Source organism: Mustela lutreola, chromosome 3 (genome assembly GCF_030435805.1).
Source record: "Mustela lutreola isolate mMusLut2 chromosome 3, mMusLut2.pri, whole genome shotgun sequence".
Lineage (NCBI taxonomy): Eukaryota > Metazoa > Chordata > Mammalia > Carnivora > Mustelidae > Mustela > Mustela lutreola.
In genome coordinates, this window is record NC_081292.1 from 15,752,592 (window position 1) to 15,774,567 (window position 21,976).

A 21,976-nucleotide genomic window follows, 5' to 3' on the forward strand; every position below is an offset into this window, starting at 1 on the left:
TTCAAAGCAGGTGGTGCTTTCCTTTTCATTCCCAGGCAGGGATGTTCTCCTACCTCTTTTTTTGACCTTATTTTTCTGGGTCTGCTTGTATACTGTCTGTTCATTGTCATGGTAACATTGGAAAACATGGGTGTTGGGGGTGAGTGTTGGGGGGTTGCTGTCAGTCACATGAGGGTTTAGCTTCTCTGAAACACATGATGAATGCCTCTCGTGGGGTTCAGTTGGTACCCCTTTACCACTGGTGCCTAATTAAATATTAAAATGAGTTTGCCGTGAGGAGAAATTAATGAATTAAATTCATTAATTCATTAATTCATTAAATTTAATTCATTAATTTGAATTAAATTAATATTTAATTCAAATATATAACATTTTTTTTATGTAGTCCTCTTATTTTTTTTTTTAAGACTTTAATTTTTTATTTTTTATAAACATATATTTTTATCCCCAGGGGTACAGGTCTGTGAATCACCAGGTTTACACACTTCACAGCACTCACCAAATCATATACCCTCCCCAATGTCCATAATCCCACCCCCTTCTCCCAAACCCCCTCCCCCCGGCAACCCTCAGTTTGTTTTGTGAGATTAAGAGTCACTTATGGTTTGTCTCCCTCCCAATCCCATCTTGTTTCATTTATTCTTCTTCTACCCATATATATAACATTTGAATTAAATATTCAAATGAGTTTGCCTAATTAAAATTTAAATGAAATTCAAGTTTCATTCCAGAAACTTGAGAACTGCTAGTATTTTAGGTACTATTATGGAACCACAGAAATCAATATATTATTTATTCTTCTTGTCCTGAACGGTTGGCAACTGGGCGGGGGGAGATGTGCAAATAGAGAAATTCGGGCTAGAAGTAATATGCTTAGTATAGCAATAGTAGTAGGACAGCATGCTGGGGGAGTATAGAAAAGTGAGCAATTAGCTCAGCTCAGGGATTCGAGGGTCTCCCATGGGAGGTAATATTTTCCCTTACTTCCAAGATGCCAGCAGTGTTTCGAAAGGTTCCCTAGGAGAATGTGATTGAAATACCAGAGCAGTGGTTGGAAGGACTTGTTCTGGTTTGTCAGCTTGTTATGGGTCTTAACTTGTATCTTTTCTTAATCCCTTAAAACATTCTTACATCCTCAACATTGTCCATTGTACTCCTTTCACTTGAATATTCTAAAGATTCTGTAACGTTTAAGCCAAGGATCACCACTGTCAGTGTTTTTGAATCTGTTTTCAAATATTGTCTTCTACTTCAGCAGTCTCTGGAACCGGACCGTCGGTCACATTGAGGTCTTTCTAGAAGGGCCCTCAGAACGTGTCTTCCTTCGAAGAATGGCTCCACCATTTGAAAGGACGAGGGTCACCGGCATTGCATTTTTGAGACTCTGTGATTCTTAATAAGATTTTTATATTTTCATATTTAATTATTGATGGGACCCTCAAGGGTGGAGGAGGGCAGCATCCCCTGAGTTCCCATAATTGCCGACAGCAGGCACAAGGGTTTCTTTTTTTTTAAAGATTTTATTTATTTATTTGACAGAGATCACAAGCGGGCAGAGAGGCAGAGAGGGGAAGCAGGCTCCCTGCTGAGCAGAGAGCCCAATGTGGGGCTTGATCCCAGGACCCTGGGATCATGACGTGAGCCGAAGGCAGAGGCTTTAACCCGCTGAGCCACCCAGGCGCCCCAGCACAGGGGTTTCTGCAGAGGCTGCTCCCTGGGGTGGCTCTTGGTGGGAAACAGGAGGGCCTGCAGGTCCCATGGCTCCAGGGAGGACAAACAGAGCAGCTATCTGTGGGAAAAGATACCAGAATAGCCTCTCTGTGGTGGTGACAGAGGTAGAGTCACAGCTTGGAGGTGAAGTATTTGACAAAAGACAAATGATGTCGCAGTGAACAGACCCCCGCTCCGATGTATTTTTAAACCAGTTGATTTCAGGTCATTTTTAGCGATGCCAGAATAACTTTACATTTTGCGATCTCTAGAAATCCCTGTGCACTGGGGGAAAAAGAACTTTCTCTCGAGTGTGAGAGTTCTCACATGATCTAAAAAAGGGTATGGTTGATACAAAGAAGGTGTATTTTATAGAGGGGATAGAGAGAAACGTGAAGGCACATCTTGTAGGGTCAATAAGCATCAGAAGTGATTTTTATTAAGTTACTTTTAACTTGAAAATAAAAAAACCTCGACCATGCATGGTTTTGTTGTTGTTGTTGGTTTAAAAGATTTTATTTATTTATTTGACACAGAGAGAGAGAGATCACAAGTAGACAGAGAGGCAGGCAGAGAGAGGGGGAAGCAGGCTCCCTGCTGAGCAGAGAGCCCGATTTGGGGCTCAATTCCAGGGCCCTGAGATCATGACCTGAGCCTAAGGCAGAGGCTTAACCCACTGAGCCACCCAGGTGCCCCTAGACCATGCGTTTTTGTTTAAAATGTCATGTAATCGTCTGTAAAGTAAAATCCATCCCTCCCTGTGCCCCCTTGCAGGGATTGGGTTGAGTGTCATTTGCGGCCTTTTTTTTTTTTTTTTTTTTTTTTTTTTGTTTGCATGTATAAACACGTCTGGAAGGAAGAAAGCTGGTTGCAGAATGGTGTGTGAAATGGGACATGGAGTAAAGTACTTCTGGATGATCTAGAGGGGCCCCCTAATTAACATGTTCCTGTGCTTTTACTCCACAGTATGTGACACTTCTCATGTCCATGCCTGGGGAGGGAGCTGCCTCATTCTTTCTTGGGCCCAAACGGAATTCTGCTGTCTAGATACAGCACAGTTTTATCATTCCGCTGTTGGTGAAAATTCAGGCTATCTCCTATTTATTTGCTGTTACAAGCCATGTAGGAATTAATGCCCAGGTATACATCCTTTGGGAGATCTGTATATAATCTGTTTTTAATAGTGTGTGCATCTCCATGGAACCAATCTGGAGAAAATGTTCCAAACGGTTTTGGTCAGCGACAAATATATTTGGACTTAAAATCATTAAAGGCTGGGCGCCTGGGTGGCTCAGTGGGTTAAGCCATTGCCTTCGGCTCAGGTCATGATCTCAGGGTCCTGGGATCGAGTCCCGCATCGGGCTCTCTGCTAAGCAGGGAGCCTGCTTCCCTTCCTCTCTCTGCCTGCCTCTCTGCCTACTTGTGATCTCTCTCTATCAAATAAATAAATAAAATCTTTAAAAAAAAAAAAAGATCATTAAAGGCTGTGACTCTGTGATTTGCAATTTGATATCTGCCCTCTACAAAATTCCAGTTTTGTTGTTTTGGTTTTTGTTTGTTTTGCTTAGAGCTTTGGAATGTTTTTTTCGAGTCCTTCTTGCTCAAAGTGATAGAAGGCAATTCAAGTGCATCTCCTTTGGGCAGGTTTCCAGAATTAAGATAGCATGTCTCTGGTTTCCAAAATATTAGCATTCCATATTACCTCCCAAAGCTCTGAAATTCCTTTGTCCTTTTTAGCTAATATTTCGCACTTGCTGTTAATATAATTTATTTAGGAAAAACTTTTTAAAGCTATTCACTATAGGAGCAAAATTAATGTAGTCATTATCTAACTTGTTAAATAGGATGTGGAAATATGTTAGAACTCTGTTTTGTTCATTATACAAATGCATTTAAGTTGCTCTTGTAATGTGTGTATTTAGATGAACAATTAAAGCATAATGGAATTTAAGAGTTTATTAGCATCATAATCCATAGTACAGTTTCATATTCTGTTGATTGTGCACTCTGGAATGAATATACAATATGTATTTAGCATGAAAGTATACCTTTCCCCATATTACTAGCCGCAGAGAATTAGTGTCTGGGCATTGCTCTGCATGGGATACCAGACTGTGGAGTGAGTCCCCATCTTCTTCGTGTCCATGATGGACCAGCAAATGACCTATTATTGGAGTTGAGAAATGTTTGGACTGACTGGTATGCAATTGTCTCAGTTGCTTAGAAAGAAAGAGAGAGCAAGAGAGAGAAAGGAAGGAAGGAAGGAAGAAAAGGAAAGGAAAGAAAGAAAGAAAAGACAAAGGGGGTTGAGGTGGAGGACCCTCTGGAGCAGAGGCACCTCTTGGGGAATAGTGTTCCTGCACCTGTGAGCACATCCTTGCACACTGGGCCCAGCTCCCTATGTCACTGGAAGGCTGGGGTACTGAGCTGATGAAACCCTCCGCCTTAGTCAGCACTGGCCCTTCGCACCACTGCATTGTTTGCTTGTGTCAGCAAGGGCCTTTGAAAAGCATAATGCTGTGTGACTTTCATTTCTGGCTGCCTCTGTATGCCTGTGTAATGACTTTATAGCTTTGAAAAACCATCTCAGGGTTGTTTAGATAGTGATACACCAAACCCAGAGTGAGGAGTTTAAGACTTTATGAAGAAAGGAAATGGATCCCCAGCCGACCAGATCATCTTTAATGTTTAGAAGCCTTTGTACATCACTTTAAAAAAGTGGGCATGGTTTCAGTGTTGGAAATCACGATTGCTAACCTTTACTGAATAGTAATGCTGGCTGGGCTGTGTTATAAGAGCATCACGTATGCTGAATCTCTTCTCACAACGTGAATATACATGCTTGTGATCTCCATTTTAGGTGATGAAATCAGGGTAAGGAACTTACCTAAAGCAAGATTGCATGGCCAGTAAGTGGTAAAAGGAGTCTGGCACAGAGCCTAGATTTTAACCATAAAGTTACAATTCCTTATGTAAGGAGCTCCCTGGGTTTAGTATAAGCTTATGTTTGCTTTTAAAATTACTTGATCCCGAATGCATTAAAAGAATCTAGGTAGCACCTTGGAGTAACCCAGATTGGGAACTGTGATGCCTGGATTTGTCTTCTGGTTTTGCTGACTAGGCAACGCTGAGTAAATTACGATAGCCAACCTCCCAACCCCCGCCCCGTATCCCAGGGGCATACTAGCCAAGACCCTCAGTGGACGCCTGAACCTGGGGATTGTCCTGAACCTTGTACATTCTGTTTTTTCTATATGTATATATCTGTGATTCAGTTTAATTTATAAATTAGGCTCAGAGATTAACAACAAATAGTAATAATAAAATAGACCAGTCATAAGACTATCCTATAAGAAAAATTATGTGAATGCGGCCTTTCTGTCTCTCAGAACATCTTGTCCCATACTTCTCGTGATGATGAGAGATAATGATAAATGCCTACGTGGTGAGCCGAAGTGAGGGGGGTGACGAAGGTGCTGTGACCCAGCGCTGGGCTCCTGTTGAACCGACCTCCTGACGGTTTGTCAGAAGGAGGGTCAGCTGATTCCAGACCACAGCTGACTGCGGGTGTAACTGACACAGCAGAAAAGCAAAACCTCGGTAAGGAGGGGTCGAGTCTAGCTCACTTTTCTGGGCTTTAATTTCCCCACCTCTAAAAGAGGGTGTTCCCAGGACACAAAGTCCTACATGATCACAAGGAACCTTTCTCGGCTCTAATATTCTCTGATTTGAAAAATCTCATTTGGCCCTATTAAGTCCATAAAATATGAATGAAGATGGACGTCCAAATTCTCTCCCCTCGGTTATCTTTAGACTTTCCAATTTTTGCCCTGGAGACAAAGGAAGTGGAGGAAGCACTGTGAAGCATAGGGTAATGGAGAGAAGGAGGGTAAGAAGAGAAAGATCAAGGCCCCCTCAGACCTGCAGTGTGCCTTTGAGGAGGGCTGGTAGAAGCTGGAGCGTTGAGGAGGACTGTGTAGGTCATAATCACTCAAGAAGTTGATTTTAAAATACAGATTTTAGGGGTGCCTGGGTGACTCAGTCATTGAAGCCTCTGTCTTCCGCTCAGGTCATGATCCCAGGGTCCTGGGATTGAGCCTACATGGGGCTCCATGCTCAGCGGGGAGCCTGCTTCTCCCTCTGCCCCGCCCCCCTGCTCCTGCAGGCTCTCTATTGTGCAAGCGGTCTCTCTCTCTCTCTCTTGCTCTCAATCACATGCTCTCTCTTTTAAAAATCTTTAAAATCTTTTTATTTATTTTTAAAGATTTTATTTATTTATTTGACAGAGAAAGATCACAAGTAGGCAGAGAGGCAGGCAGAGAGAGAGGAGGAAGCAGGCTCCCTGCTGAGCAGAGAGCCGGATGTGGGACTCGATCCCAGGACCCTGAGATCATGACCTGAGCTAAAGGCAGTAGCTTAACCCACTGAGCCACCCAGTTGCCCCAAAAAATCTTTAAAATCTTAAAAAAAAAAAAAATACAGATTTCAGGGCCCTGCCTTGGATCTGTGGAGTCAGATGGGTGTGGGTAGGACCTGGGAATCTCAGTTCCTCGGGAGAGATTTCTCCCCAGCGAGGTTTGGGCCTCTTGCCATAAGCCACCTGTCCAGAGACATCTCTGCCAGCCTGTGGCTGGCACTCCCACCCACAGAGAGACGCTCCTGGCTCCCTGAAGCCCTTAAATCCTTTGATCCCCATCTGCTCGCTTGTGGGTGCCTTCCAGACCTGGAATGTCCTTCTCCCTCCACCCCCTGTCCGCCTCCTTTAGATGCTCGAGGATTTGCTGCTTGTTTTCGAAGAGCCAGGTTCGCAGTCGTGTCACGGATGATACCGATGATCACCAAAGCAGGGGGAGACTTCGGGCCTCAGGGCCTCCGCGGCATGGTGCAGGCGTGTGGCTCGCTGTGTCATCCCCGGCTCCGTACTAGGATGCAGGCCCCTCCAGGACAGGTCTCTCTGAGGAGCCTGGGCGCCTAGATGCTCAGTGGCTCTCTGGCATTTGGCAAAGTGCAGACAGTGTTTGATGAATGAATGACTGAGCATGTACAGCAGGGAGCACACTCGCACGGCCCTCGGTGGATCCAGGTGAAGAAGGCTCTCATCCCCGGGGGTGGGAAGCTGGTGGGATTGGATCTTGGTCAGATTCCTTGTGGGGGTTCAGAATTCACATTTGGGCAACCCCCCCCGCCCGGAGGTCCAGTCTGGTGTGGAGTGTGTGACTTTATATTTCTTATAGCTGAAGAGGGCCCGGCAATTTCATGATGCGGTCACAGGAAGGGGCGGGTGGGGGAGTGGCTGGGCCCAGGGAAGAGAGGAAACCTTCTCTTTTAGGGGAGGAGGTGCTCGGAAGCTGTTCGAAGAGGCAGCTCAACCGGTTTTGTTTGCCCCCGAGTTTTAGTTTAACTAGGTGGATTGAGATTTCACTGGCCCTTAACTTCTGGCTTGACTTTGGTGTGTGTTCAAGTCAGACTGTTTCATGTAATCAGAGCCTTGTGATTTCTACCTAGGAATCTCCTCAGCCACAAACTGGGGGAAAAAAATAATTATTTAAAAAAAATCATAAATAAGGCCCTTCTCACAGGCCTGGAACTGAATATTCTTTGACTATGGACGTGAAAGGAATGTCGACAAATTCATTCATCGATTCAAAATAAAAAGGGCTCAAACTGCAGCCTGCTCATTTCTAGATACGGTGGTAGATTATGTGAATGGTTATTTTTGGTTACTGTCTTTGGGAATTTATTGCCTTTAGGAAAAGAGAGGACTTAAAAGTCTTTGGGAAACAAGCTCCGTTGTGATTTTTTTTTAAGAGCTTAGCTTGTTTGGAAAACTTCAAGGATCATGTATTTCATTTTTCTGATGATCGTATTCTGAGGACTTACCAGATAATAGGAGAAAATGGAGTCTAGCAGAAAGCCTCTTCTGGAGCTCGGAGAACGAGCTTTATGGAAACCTGGCAGGGGTGAATTTTGCTTAGAGACTGTATGTAACCATCATAGGGGCACCTGAGCTCTGATTTCCCAGAGCCTGGCACATGTTAGGTGCCCAGGAAACAGTTCCTGATGTATTAAAAATTTTTCCTAAAGTGAAACCCTTCATAGCTTTCAGGGTGGATGGACCAGCAGCTGTATTTTCTCATATTTTTAAACATGAGCCTGGGTATGCTGGATTGAAGATGACCTAGAAACTCTCCACTGCTTTTCATTTGCAGGGTTTTGAACTTGCCTTCTTGATTTCGATTCTGGTGAATTGTGCTGAGGAAGCTCTAAGCTAACTGTGCCCCACTCTTCGTTACGTTTTGAAAGGTCTCGCTGGTTTGATGTTGGTGGGTGTGGGGAGTAAGAACAGAGCTATGCAGAATAAGAACGTTTGTATTTGTTTCAAGTAGGAAATTGACCAGGCAAAGACAAAGTCACCTCTTTTCTGGCATTTCTTTTTTGTTTGTTTTCCCTTTAATTGCAGGCCCAGTGCCAGGACTTGACAGGTGCCGTGTACGCCTGCTGTGGCGTCCTGGCCCTGTGGAGCTTTCAGTCTGGGCGAGGCTGTTCTGTGAAATTCTGGAAATGGTCTGTGGTTTCACTGCCCAATATGGTAGTTATTTGCTGCATGTGGTTTTTGAGCACTTGAAATGGGGAAGTGTAACTGAGGAGCTGAATTCCTAATTTTTTACATTTTAATTAATTTTAATTATATGTAACTTACAACTTTGCTGAGGGCTTTTGGGCCACAATCTGGAATAGTAGCTTCAGGAATTTCCATCAGCTTCTCAAGCCACTCCATGCTGAAATGTGTACTACGTGTCTAGGAGTACGTATCCATCTATTTTTGTATTTTAATACCTGTCATAGTCTCAATCTTACATGAAGTCCAAATTTAAAAAAAAGTTGTAAGTTGTTGCTTTTTATAATAATATCTATCCTAGCTAAAAAGTGTGTGCCTATTATTTAAATCGCTTCAGGATATAAATTCTGCATGTCCTAGAAAGATTTTGGAGTTGTCTTTGACCTACAAAGGGGTGACATAAAAAATATAATGCCTTTTTAAGTGGATTCATGGATGCATATTCTGCTTGTGGGTTTCACTTTTTGATGCTTTTCCACTCTGATAGACCTTGAGTCATTTTAACCCATTACCACAATACATTTAATCCTACACATTCTGCTTGGGATAAAACAACTTTTAAAAAATTGTCCCTATGGGGGAGAGGGTGATGTATGGTCTTTTAAACATCTGACTCTTGATTTCAGGTCAGGTCCTGATCTCAGTGTCCTGGGATCCAGCCCTGTGTCAGACTCTGCTCAGTGGGGTGTCTGCTTGAGGATTCTCTCCTCCCCCTTTTCTCATTCATGCTCTCTCTCTCTCTCTCAGATACATGAAGAAATCTTTAAAAAAAAAAAAAAAAAGACCCAATAGGGGCGCCTGGGTGGCTCAGTTGGTTCAGCATCCGACTTGATTTTGGTTTCCATTTGGTCTCAGGGTCTCGAGATTGGGTCTCGTTTTTGATCTCACGGTCCTGGGATTGAAGCCCCATATTGGGCCCTGCACTCCAAGGGGAGCCCGAGGATTCTCTCTCTCCCTCTGCCCCCTCCCTGCTCACGTGCCTGCAATCTTTCTCTCAAATAAATCTTAAAAAAAAAAAAAAAAAAACAGTCCTTTGAATGTGCAGTTTGTCTTACCATTTAACATTTTTTAAACTTAATATTTTTTGGCTTGCTTGTTATGAAATTCAGACTTGGTGTTGAGTCTAGCATAGGAAGGAGGACTGTGTATTTTAAACCTCTTTTCTTTTACAAATCACACTGTAGGTAACAACAAAAAATAAAGGAATGATATACTTATTAGGTATCTTTATTTTATAAATTTTAAAAAACAAATCTTCCCGCCACCCCCTCATTTTTTGGTTGTAGGAATGCAGAAGTGGGTGCTAATATAGGCGATTATTTTGGTGGGCAAATTTGTATATTCCAGGAGATTGGGATCATGAATGGCGACATTACTGGTGATACAATGAAATCCCTTCTTTCTGTTCCCATTGATCTTTTCTTTTTATTATTATTATTATTATTTTTAAAGATTTTATTTATTTATTTGACAGACAGAGATCACAGGTAGGCAGAGAGGCAGGTAGAGAGAGTGGGGGAAGCAGGCTCCCCGCTGAGCAGAGAGTCCGATGCAGGGCTCGATTCCAGGACCCTGAGATCATGACCTGAGCTGAAGGCAGAGGCTTCAACCCACTGAGCCACCTAGGCACCCCCCCATTGATCTTCTTTTATTGTTAAAACTCATGCTTGACCAGCAGTACTGTTCCCCCCTTACAAGTAGTGGCCTTTTCTTATTGACGTTTGGTTGGGTAGCAACAGGTGCCAGAGACGAACCACCTTCATGGTGGTTGTGTGACTTCTCACTATCTTCCCGAAATGACATTTCCGGCGGTTATTGTGTGTTGGGCTGAAAGGCACTAACGTGAGTTAGTGCCCACTTGAATGTAAGCACATCCTGGCAGTCCGAAGCAGGCTGTCCTCAGAATCCTGAAATCCTGTAACAGGGAGAGCTGGGGGTGTCTGAGCTGCACAGTAGAGCCCGCGCGTCCTGCTAAGGCTTGTCCTGCCGCTAATCCGAGAGGAGCATCTGTTCATGCTCAGTTCCGTGGCATCACCCAGTTTGGCCCCTGTGTATTTTCCCAGGTGATGCCTGTAGGTGGTATGTGCTGTTTTCTGTCTAACCTCAGCCGCCGTAATAAATGTCGGGGAATGACACGGCAGCGACGGTGGCAATGGTGGCAATGGTGGCGCTGGGGTGGAAGGTCCGGGCACGGAGAGGATGTGTGTTTTCATGGCTGACCGGGTCGATGTGTGCAGCGTCGTTATTTGTGTCGTTAGGCAGTTTACATAATGAAGTGGTTTGCTCAGCAGTTCCGTCCTTCCCGCTAGCTGGGCTGTCTGCATTTTGTACACCAGCCGTGAGGACCTCCCCTTCTCCCTCCCTCTTCTCCATCCTAATTCTTTCCCTTTTGCTCTTCGTTTTGGCTTAATAACTAATACTCTGCCCCATCCTCCTGTTGCACACAACCATGGCGGTGTTCCTTTGGCGAAATACGGATTAGTGTTCATGGGAGGATGCAGTTATTTTAGTTCCTACAGATGTGGCAAGATTGTTTTGCTCTAAAATGATGTTTTCTTGTGAAAGATCATTTGCCGTAGAGTTGTACACTTGGTCTGGTCTGCCCACCTCAGATAAGAATAACTGTTTGGAATGTAAATGTGAACTTGAAGACACTTGAAGTTGTCAGAACTAGTGTTCATTACGCTGAGCCTATCCTGCCTGATTGCAAGCGCCTCTTCTCCACTTCTGCTGATAAACGTGTGGCCTAAAACTTGGGGAGACAGGAAGTCTCTGAACTCCCATGATCACTTGAACGTACACGTGTGCTCAGCTGGAGGGGAAAAAAATAGGATGTTGAGTCAAAGCTCTGAGAGTACAGACCATTCAAAAGGATATTCTTTTATCACAAAAAATCTGGCAGTGAATCCTTCTGATATATTTTAAAGAAATTTGGTTTTTATGTACTACTTTTAGAAACCTATGTGTTCCCTAAATTGAGAATGATCTGGAGTTGTTTGTTTGTTTGTTTGTTTTTAACCTAACCTTGTGGTCTTTCATTTTTAAGACGGTACAGGGTTTTTTTTTTTTTAAAGATATTATTTATTTCAGTCTCAAGTAGGTGGAGAGGCAGGCAGAGAGAGAGAGAGGAGGAAGCAGGCTCCCCACTGAGCAGAGAGCCCAATGCGGGGCTCGATCCTAGGACCCTGAGATCATGACCTGAGCTGAAGGCAGAGGTTTTACCCACTGAGCCATCCAGATGCCCCCGGTACAGGGTTTTTCTTATAGACCACCTAGTGTCTGGGGAACCTTTCATTTTTAGGGGGCAAAGTCGCTTGCCCGAGGCCACTCAGCTTGAAGGGGCTCATGGGGAATTATCCTGCTAGTGCAGCGTGTTGCCCCCTGGTTTCCCCCAAAAGCCGCGTGGTAAACCACTTGTTCACATCGTCCCTTGGTTTAATGTTGAGGAGATTCAAGTAGGAAATAACATGAGCTGTGGAAGAAAAGAAAAAAAATCTCTTCTGCGCTCTCAGTCAATTATTTGTAAGGATTTTTGTTGCTTATTTGCTTCTGCAGGATCTTTGGTCAGCTGTTTCTCGAAAGCCATTTCCCACTTCATTTCAGTCTTTCGTTTTCCTATGGAAGATGCTTTTGTTTTCTTTTAGCTCTGTGTCTATGAGGGGGGTCTGCTTTGCTTAAATTTGGAGCAAAAATATATTGTTGTATTTGCCATACCTATGCGTATTTATCTGTAAGAATAACGAGGTATCTTTCGTTTGCCTTGTCTTAGTTTTGCAAATCTATCTCCATCCACACGTGTGTGCACGTACACATGCGCGCACGTACACACACACACACAATATGTGTTTTGATTCCCAAACATTTAAGATTGCCACGGGACTCTTATTTCTAGTAAAAGATACTGCTGTGGAAATCAGCATTTCCTGCTGTGTGTGCCAGGGCCCAGGGACCCTGGTTGCCATGGAAACTAATATCCAGCCGCTGGTGGTACTTTCCTTTAGAGCTGCATTTGAGCACATTTCACAGTTCGATACAATGCTGCTGCTTCTCCCTTTAAAATAACCAGGGAGGGGGAAAAACTGCGTGATTACAAATTTTAAAAAATGCTGTTTCTGCAAAGGCAGAAAGAGACCTTAATATGCACCCTTTTCATGTGTCGGTCGTAGAACAGCACAATCACCCAAAGGTGGCCAGAGGTATCTGATAAAATATGGAAGAATTTTGGAGGAGGTGGTGAAAGTGGAACCTTTCCTGCTCGAGCCGGGGGTCTGTAGGCTTCCTTCGGGAATGACGGGCACACCGGACTGACGCGGCCTTTTATCCTGTTGACTCTGGCTGAGTCCGTTTGATTTGTCCGAAGGGCTTGAGAGCAGACAAAAGACCTCCAGCTTTCTGCATGTTCTCCACCCCAACCTTTGTGCATTTCCTGACCCCACTGTCTCAGAACCTGCCCAGAGAACCGGATCAGAGAGCCTGGAGAGCTCACCTGAACGTTTGCCCTGGATTGGCCAGTTGAGCATGTGGCTGCCATCTGTGCTTGTTGAAATGTGGATGTGACGATGACATTGAGCCTTCATTTGGATAATACGGTTTAAAAAAGCCAAGTGTAAGACACACCCACTGACCTCCCAGTGGTCTGTCAGTCACTGGCCACAGGTGGGCTCAGAGCACATCTGTGTCGGGCGTGACAGGTCCTCAGCCCCAGGTTCCCACTGCTGTGAACAGACTCCTGTGGCGTGAGATTGAGGGACAGTAAGATGGGTCCCAGCGTTGTTTAGATGGATGACAAATGCCTCTGACATTTGTTTTTCCAAATGTGTTTGTACAAAGCAAATCCTGGGATCGGGTGTTCTTCAGAAGCAGTGGGACACCCCAGAGCCTTTGCCTGTCACAGGTGGTGGGGATCACAGGCCAGCCATGGCCTTGAGGGTTCACGGAGGGCCCTCCACCTGTTGAAGCGCTCAGCTGGTCCTCCAGCCGCTTTATTGTGAGGTGGTAGCAACCCCATTTTGAAAACAAGGGGAACCAGCTCTGTGACTCGCAGGGACTGGGTTAAAACGTCACATAACTTTGAAGCCACAGAGCTTGGAGTGTGTCTCTGCTTTGTGTGACCCTCAGTCCCACGTTCTTTCCACCTGAGAGATCATTTGTCTATACAGAACCCTCTTGGGATTGAGACCAGCCTTTCCTCACTGCAGCGCTATTGACATGTTGGGCTGGAGAATTCTTGGTTGTGAAGACTGTGCATTATGGGATGTCTGGAAGCGTGCCTGGTCTGTCCCCCAGTTGTGAAAACTGAAAATGTCTCTGGATGTTGCCCAACGTCCCCTGGGAGTTAAAATGGTCCCAGTGAGAACCTCTGAATTAGACCCTTCAGGTCTTGTCATAGGGCTGTTTGGTGGAACCGTGGCTGTGCCTTTTCTTGACTCATTTGTGGAGAACTTGGTTCCTTTAAGCTGGGTTTTAAGTTATTTATAACCGTGTTTCAATTTTAGAAGTTTGACACTTCATGCAATGGTTTCATCTGAGCAATGACCACTGTGCCAAGTGGTGGATAAAACTTAGTGAAGAGGCCGCATCTTACCAAAATAGATTGCTCCTTTTCCGCAGAAGGTCATTCTCCAGTGTGAAGATATACATAGTATTTTAAAAGACTCAGTGGACTAAGAACAGTGATGGAGACGGACAGAGGTTTTTGTTCCTGATGGGCTGGCTTCCTTCACGGAGAGGTGGCTTGGCTGAGGCAGAGCCTGCGTTGGGACGCTGGCTCGAGGTCCGTGCTGCCCGGTCACAGCAGGGGGTGGCCTTGGTGGGTCGGTCCGATTGGACACACGTCAGCTTTGTTGTCTGTTGGAGGACAGTTGGGTTGGCCATCCCTGCCTGTCAGGGTGATTGTGGAGTCGCTTGATGCTGTGACTCTGAAAGGGCCCAGCAGCTTTGACACAAGGTCATGTGCTTCTGTGTCACATAATTTCTGGGGGTCCTGCCCATGTTGGACTGGGGGTTCCTCTGCTGCTTCTCATGTCTCATGTCTCATGTCTCAATGCTCATGTCTCATTCCGCCATTGTTTGCCTTGTCTCCTACTTCTCTGTCTCCAACCTCTGCTCATGTCTCTTCATCTCTTTACGTTCCTGGTTTTCCTCCTAGAGACTTCTGACGTTTTACGATTTCCCTTTCTTCTCTGGGCTCTGTTACTTTATTACTCCTACGGTTTATATTTTTGTTTATAAATGAGTATTTACATATTATAAATATTACATGTAATTGTCATACTATATTGCTCCTAGATTTGGGGTATTGTAATGGTAACTTGAATGAATTTTTATTTTGTTACTGTTTTATTTTTTCAAGCTTTATTGAAAGTGATTTTTTTAAGGTGTATATCATGATTTCATATACTTAGACATTGTGAAATGATGACCCCAGTTAAGTTAGTTAACAAATCCATCACCTAACATGGTTACCATTCTTAAAAAATGAATTTTGAGATTTTTTAGTTGTCTTTTGCATGCGCCCTGGTCTGGGGAATCTCACCTTCCCCACCTTGGCCTTCACTTGGAATATTCCTTTCCTTCCCTCATGCAGACCCTAGTTGAAGCATTAAGGTTGCTCTCAGGTGCCTTCTCATTTGGAAAGACTTCCTTGGTCCTCAGGCGGGTTAGAGGCTGCCCTGCTTTGCTCCAAGCCCAGAACCTGGGTGCCCGTCACCATTCCCTTTTAAACTTCCGAGCTTCTTCAAGGCAAGGACTCCTTCACTGATGACACCGGTGAGCAGTCCTCTGGTGTGCCCTGTTTTTGTTTTAGTTTTTTTCCTTAATTGAGATGAAGTTCATATAACATAAAACTGTTGGAAAGCAAATAGTTTGGTGGCATTTCATTATTCACAGTGTTGTACAACTGTCACCTCCGTCTGGTTCTGAAGTATTTTGATCACCTCAAATTAAACCTGCACCCAGGGTGAGGGAGAAGTTGTGGACATGGGTGTTGGTAAAGGTTGTACAACAGAGTGACTAAACTGGAACGCCATGGAACTCTACACTTAAAAATGGTTATAGTGTTGGGGTGTCTGGGTGGCTCCATCAGTTAAGCATCTGCCTTCGGCTCAGGTCATGATCTCCAGGTTCTGGGATCGAGCCCCACCTTGGGCTCCCTGCTCAGCAGAGGGAGCTTCTCCTTCTCCCTCTGCCGCTCCCCCTGCTTGTGCGTGCTCTCTCTCAAATAAATAAAATCTTTTTTAAAAATGGTGATAATGCACAGGATTCTTAGGTCAGTAAAAAATACTCTGTGTCATGCCATACTGATGGCTACATGACTGTACAACACCAAGGATGCATCCTCATCGAACTGTGCGCTTCAGGTGATAATGATGGACCAGAGTCAGTTCATCGGGGATAACACTTGTACCATTCTGGTGGGGGATATGGATAAGGGAGACTGTGCATTTGTAAGGATAAGGGCATAGATGGGAGATCTATCCCTTCTCCTCCATTTTGCTATGAACCCAAAACAGCTCTAAAAGGAAATAAAATCTTAATTAAAGAGATGACTATAATGCTAAATTTTGTGTTAGATATATTTCATCACAAAAAAAACCCCAAAAGAGGTAATCCCTCTTCCTCTTCCGTGTCTACTCCCTCGGCTAGCGTCTGGCAATTATCCTGCCAGTGTTTTGTACTTTTTTCATCGTTATACCCTTAGCTTCCACCATAGTTGTTGTTGAATAAAACTTGGATTAGCGAATGAAATGAGCTTTTCCTTTAACACTGGTTTGTCTTTGTATATTTCTTCAATAGCCACATAATGAGAAAAGTTATCTTTAAGGAAATTTCTTGGAGTTGTTTCCTTAGTATTTATTTAAGAGTTTTCTACTTGTCCACCATCTGTGTAGACGTGCCTCTGGAACCAAAGCTACTTTTGTGGTTCATCCGCCCATCTTGGTAATTTTTAGTTGATGTTTTGGGTTAATAATGGTGGTCCTGGTGCTGTACCTTGCAGCATCCGACTGACACGCTCAGAAACAAAGTCTTATTGACTCTTTCAGATCGATGCAGTGATGGTCAAGTACCTGCTTTTTCTTAGGATGTTAAAATTTTCAATTACTGTTTCTTTTATGGAGGAGAAAAAAATTGGAGCCATCCTTTCAGAAATTAATATCTTTAAGCCAGTTTCTTCCTTGAAGTATGTTAGTCTTTTTCTTTATGCTCACTTCTCAAATCTTGTTCTTCCCTGTTGCTCTATAATTTATAAAATTGTATTGCAGTTGGCTTGGGTAGAATTGACTTAAGCATAGTTGAGCCTTTAGATTTTCTTTCTGGCATGGACAAAAGCCTCATTAATTATGAATATGAATTCCTTTTGCAGAATGACAAGATTGAACATTTCCTCATGCCAGTATCCCAGCTGTCTCATTCTGATGCTCAACAAAGACTTTTAGAGATTGTCTTTAATGGCTGTGCTAGCAGCGACTTAAAAAAAGAAGAAGAAGAAGAAGAAGAAGAAACTATAAAAAATGCAAAATAGCTCACAGTTTTGTTTGTCTAGAAAAAATAGTGAAAAGTTTCTGTTTTACTGTGGACATTTTCTACTCTTGTGATGTATTTGTGGGCTCCAAGATTTGGCCATGGCCACAAACCAAAGGATCATTTCTTCTCTCTAAAGTGTAGATACAAAATTCCATTTGTTTTGATGACCTATACTTGGAGCCCCTAGGCTTAGGCCACCTTTTGCCCTCTGACCAGCCAAAGCTCACTCTTGGTTTGGTGACAGAGATGGCAGTAGTGTTGGTAGTTAGCCAAACCGAGCCCTCACCGTGCTGATTGATTATGGCCTCCCCACGTTCACAGGGTATCTGCTGTTACCACCCCTGGAGGGGGTGAACTGGGGCCTCATTCTAGAGCCTCCAGGCTTTGAGCCACCATATTCTCTTACCTCGGTCCTGAGTGTGTCTTTTCAGCCATCGGTTGACCAATCCCAATGCAACAGTTTTTCATCGTCTGATTTTCCGTGCATCCTGTGGTTTTTGCTGCCAGAGAAATTGACCCAGATATGGCAGTTGGTTCTTTGGAGTTGGAACCCTTGGAAGGATTGTTCCATTCCTGGCCTCCAGCTGGGGTTTTCTTGTTTGGGGACGGATCTGTGTTGTTGCATTCCTTCCAGCCTGTCAAAGAAACCGGCACTCTTCGGAAATTCCCTACTAAGTAGAGAGCCTAAGGCTCAGGGACCACATGTGTTTGCGTATGCATGTGTGGGCCAGTGTTTCATAACACGCTGTTAGAAACCTATTTTCTGCTTACAGTTCGTTCAGGGGGAGGATGTCTAGTGTCGCCACTCCTCTTCCATTTTTTAATTTAAATTTGTTTATTATTTGCTCCCTTTAACCGGAAGCTCTGTAATATGACACATGAGCCAATCATGCTTAAGTCCATGTAAATAACATGGGGCCAGACGGTTCAGAGTGCTGTTGCTTCTTTACTTCAGGAAGCCTTAGGATTGGAACCAAGGTGGTCTGGTGCTGTTGGAGGCTGAGGAAGGAAGGGTGAATGACCATTTTTAATTAGAAAAGCAAGACAGGGCAGTCGTCCATTGTTGAAAGCCCGTCCTTTTTTGTTTTTTTTGACAAGAACATGGTTAGGGCTGTACTTTGGCTTCAGAACCCCATTGCTGTCTTGGACTGGGTTTCATATGCATTTGGCTTCAAGTGCTGTTTCATGTCGTTGTGTCTGCTCACATGCTGTGTCTGCGCTGTGTTGTCGTCCCTTCCCTGCATTGTACTCGGTCTCTGAGGTGGGGACTGCTGTGGCAGCTGCCCAGAGCTGTCCCTGTCGGCCTCTACCAGCCGAGGCAGCGAGCCTTCACTCTTGGCCCTCCCTCAGCAGCCTGTCCTCCCCCTCCCCGCTGCTTTGCCACCGATGTTCGCTGTGTCACACCCAGGGAGCACCAGCCAGTCAGTAAGTAGGGCGGACCCCGGCTTGAGGGGGGTTGCTGGAAGAGGGCACCCATGTTGAGGAACCCTGCTCTCACTCCACAGAAGAACGACCCCCCAAATCACATCAGTGTGAATGGCAAAAGAGGGTGTATTTTTCTGGTGTGAATGCTGCCCAGCTGTAAATGGCTCCAATCTCTGCATACCCAGTCTCCTTGTGTGTGAATTGGATGTGAAGATAGTACCCGTGTAGGGCTGCAGGGAAGTGTGTGTGTGTGTGTGTGTGTGTGTGTGTGTGTGTGTAAGGGCCTAGTGCCGTGCCTGGTCCATAACAGGCTTTATGTGTTAGCTATAAGTTTTTAAAAGATTTTATTTGAACGAGAGCAAGAGAGAGAGAGAGGGGGCACAACCAGGGGGAGTGGTAAGGCAGAGGGAGAAGCAGGCTCCCCACTGAGCAGGGAGCCCGATGCGGGGCTCCATCCCAGGACTCTGGGATCATGACCTGAGCTGAAGGCAGAAGCTTCATGAACCGAGCCCCCCCAGGCGCCCCTGCGTGTTAGCTCCTACTATGAAGAATGTAAGCTACTACTTGTCAGTCCACAGGAATGTGTCAGGCAGTGTGCTGTGTGTTTGCTGTAGATTATGTTAATTAATCTTTCTACAAAGTGGTTCTGAGAGAGGTGGCATTGATTTAAACAGTGGTTGGGTTCCCTGAAATAGTTTGGAATATATTTAGGATGCGTACGTTTTCATTGTGGACATGTAAAAAAACTTACACGCTCTCTCTCTCTCTCTCTCTTTCTCTCTCTGTCACATGCATGCGTACACACCCCCAAAACAGCTGGGTGCGGCATGAAAGCAGAACCTTTCATGACTGATGCATGATGCTGGGCGGGAGATTAGTTACTTGAGCTTGTCATTTGCTTTTTTTTTTTTTTTTTTTAAAGAATGCCACAGCTTCCTGTGTTGTTCTGGACTTGATAGACACATTTGTGTAAGGTTTCCAAAGTCCAGCTTTTCACTCAGCAGGAAGCTGAGCCCAGTAATCCTGCTCTTTGTTTGCAATGCTGAACCTTGGAGTCTGCTCCCTGGCGGGGTGGGGGTGGGGGGTCATTTCTACTCTCTGCTCTGATACTTAATCCCCAGGTGGCCTTGAAGAGATTATTAACTTGCTTAAATGTGATTGAGGAGCTCCCTCTCCATGGTCCAAAGAAACCACCACTCTCGCCATGAGGGTCTTGAGGGCCGGGTGTAGCCTTTCTCCTACAGGAATCAAGTCTGGGGTAAGGAGGTCAGTGCAGAGCAGTGAGAGTCCTCCACCGTGGGGACAGGGGTGGGGGGCTCCTGGCGCCCTGCCCTGCTTTGCTAAGGGGTGTGTCCTTCATTCACGCTCTGGAAGCACTGTGCCTGGCACCCATGAATGCTCTTCATCACATGGAACAGGTGGTTGAGTTTCTCCATTGAGAGTATGTTGGTGATCAGGTCCTGGGTGTTCTTGAAAGAGATGAATATAACCGAAGTGTTAAAATATACTATTACTATAATCTGTTACATGCTGTTCACATAGTAGAAATGCTATATTGGGTTCTGGAACCTGAGTGCTTTCATTGTGGCATATAAATAAGCTTTGTTTTCTCCTCTCCTACCCCAAAGCATTTTCCCGTGGGGCTCAACCTCCAGGTGCTTCCTTCTGAACTACTCTGAGCTGAGAACAGAAGCAGCAGCTAGTTGGCCATGCACCCCTAGGGTTTGGTAGCTGGAGGAGGGAGGGCCTTCTTCTGGTGACGGGTCCCCTCCCTGTCCTGCAGTCTGACTCCAGGCCTTACCTGATGCTTCTGACCAGGGACGGAGCTGAGCTGCTCACGAACGTCCTGTATTCCAGATGTACGGTCTGAGGCAGTGGAGAAGAAGTTGTCTTTTTAAAAATCTCTTCCTGGGGGCACCATTCTGCCTTTTGGACTTTATGTACTGACAACTGAAACTCCAGTATGACTCAGTTTCTGTGTTCCCTAGGGCTTAATACTTAAATATTGATTGGAAGAACCTGCCTTCACTGGTTTTGTGTGCCCTGGTTACAAAAATAGAAGTTCTGGAGCAAATAAGGAAGACTTGAGTTTAGAGAATGTCTTGGCAATCGTTGGAGGCCATTTTGGTCAAAACCCAAACTAGAGCGTATGTGAGGTTCATGATGGCGACCGTTGGGGTTAGGCCTGGTCAAGTCCTGTACAGGGTGTTGTATAAATTTTCTCCCATTGAGGAGTTGGGCTGCTTCCTAAACGTTCTCATAGATCTTGTTGCAGCGTGTGGGAGGTTTCGAGATTCTCGCAGTCCTTAAATCCTGCACTGGTGTTCTCGGATGTTCAGTGGGAGGCATGAGTCAAACGGTATTGTGGGTTTCTACAGCACGTCCAGCTCTTGCATTGTGACCAATTGGCAGTTGGTCCCATGGTTCACCCAACACACACAGGATGCTCTTAGAGGGCTGGGGCAGCTTCTGGAAAGGGCTTTTGAAGTAGATCAGGCAAGGATTTGGGCCCAGTAGGGCTAACTGGCCAGAATGGGAAAGAGCGCATGTACCTTCCATCCAATTACTCACAGGAAGAAGTGACCTTTTCTGTGGAAACTGGAGTTATTTTTGAATCTTCTTTGGTGGACCTTTGCCCAGATGAAAATCTGATCTTTCGAAGTGTAGGGAAACATACAGGACGAGTACACGTCCGTGCAGACATTGACTCCAGAGGCCAGTGGGCCATTTGTCAGGTAGAATTTCATGTCACGTAAGTTAACCTTTTTGCTTCAGTAAAAACAGAGAGAGGGCGATGGAAGGAAGGAGGTGAGGGTGCAGAGGGGACGCACCACCTGTGCAGGTAAGCTTTAGAGGTAAAGGGTTTGAGCCTGTTTCTTATCAGGCTCTGCACCAGTTTATCTAACTTGCATAATGGCTAGGCAGGGCTTGGGTATGGCATCTAAGGGTCGGGGCAGGTCACAGACCTGAATGAGTGGAGTCAGACTGCCAATGGGAAAACATGTGGCCCGTCTAAAGCAGGCGATGACCCTGTTGTCTTGTTGGAATGTGGGCCTAGATCCTTGGAGTTTTAGGAACAGTGCTGTCCAGTAGATTGTATTAGACTGTAACGGGATGGTAATAGCTGTTGTATCCATGATGGAAGTGTTCCATATCTGCATCGTCCAGTAAGGCAGCCCCGTGAAGCTACCGAGCACTTGAAATGTGGCTGGTATGACCAAGGAACCATATTTTAAAATTTTATTTCAGTTGAATTGATTTAAACTGAAATAACCACGTGTGACTCAGGGCTACCACACTGGGCAGCACGGTTGTGGAAGAAGCCAGAATGTGGGTATTACGTGCAGTCTTCTGATTTTTAGGAGTTTCCGGGCTACATTTGGCTCAGTGACTGTCGCTTTACAGCATCTACCCAGACGAAAATCAGAGGAGCATTTAGAAAGTCCTGATACTTGGGCTTTGTTCTTGGATGGTCTGATTTAACTCCTCTGGAGTGGGGCTGGGCATCAGGATTTGCTCAAGTGCCTGGGCTGGTTCTAAGTGCGGACAGGGTCAGAAACCACCTCTTAGACCCTGAGCATCGGAGGTTGACCGGACAGGATCCTCAAAGCCACTCTAGTGTCCAGTTACTTCGAGTTCCTGTACGTGTTCTGGGAGGATGGTTATACTTGCCTCTTAGAGTAGTTGTAAAGACTAAAT

General features: G+C 45.0%; 1 protein-coding gene across 18 annotated transcripts in view; it reads left to right on the forward strand.

The window, feature by feature from the left end:
* MTSS1 (MTSS I-BAR domain containing 1) overlaps positions 1-21,976 on the forward strand; it is a 157,326-nt gene that overhangs the window by 27,808 nt on the left and 107,542 nt on the right. The window lies entirely within an intron of this gene.